Below are 879 nucleotides of genomic sequence, written 5' to 3' on the forward strand. Positions count from 1 at the left end.
CAGAAAAATAAAGGGAGAGGTAACGTCGATTTAAAAAACGTAGAACAAGAAACCACAAAAGAACAAGAATACAGGAGGATGTGAAAAAGACCCAAACAAAAGCCTATAAATGTTGAATAGAGTAATTGAAATAACAGACAAAAACAAGGTCATTGTTGCACACAGTAGAGAATAGAATTAGTGAACCGAAAAGAAAGTACAGATAGTCCACTAGGCAGGGCTGAAATTAAGGACACACAGAGGAAAGGTTGAGATGTCACTACAGAATTCTATTGTTTTAGAAGAGAATACAGGAAATTCAAAGATGTGATATTTGAAAAATTGATTGAATATGTTTTTCAGAAATGAAGAAAAACATGCACGATTGACTTGAAATGATGCTGTGACCACAAAGGGGATGAATACCATTTCGTGTGCATCCAAAAGCATAATAATAAAACTGTAGAATACAGAGATAAAGTTAAAGTGTAAGAAGCCAGAGAAATGAAGGCCAATTAGAGCATTTCTGAGAAGAAGGAGGAGCAGGAAAGAAAGGAGGAAGAGGAGGAAGAGAAGGAGAAGGGTGGAGGAGGAGAAGGAAGAGCAGAAGGAGAGGAGAAAGAAGAGAGAGAAAGATGAAGAAAGAGGAAAAGGAGGAGGAAGAAGAAGAGAAATAGAGCTTACACTAATGAGCTCTCTCTTTAAAGCACCAATGAAAAAAATTGTCAACATTATTTGATAAATTTAGCTAACAACTGACTGTAAAAATCATTATAGGAAGAAATATTTTTTTAAAAGAAAAATTGATGTAAGGGGGACCATGCATACATGGAAAATCCACCATTTAAGAAAGCAATTCATGAAAGATGAACATAGAATAGTAATATATATTAGAAGATT

This window comes from Propithecus coquereli, unplaced genomic scaffold (genome assembly GCF_000956105.1).
Source record: "Propithecus coquereli isolate 6110/MARCELLA unplaced genomic scaffold, Pcoq_1.0 Scaffold67, whole genome shotgun sequence".
In the NCBI taxonomy this organism is placed as follows: Eukaryota; Metazoa; Chordata; class Mammalia; order Primates; family Indriidae; genus Propithecus; species Propithecus coquereli.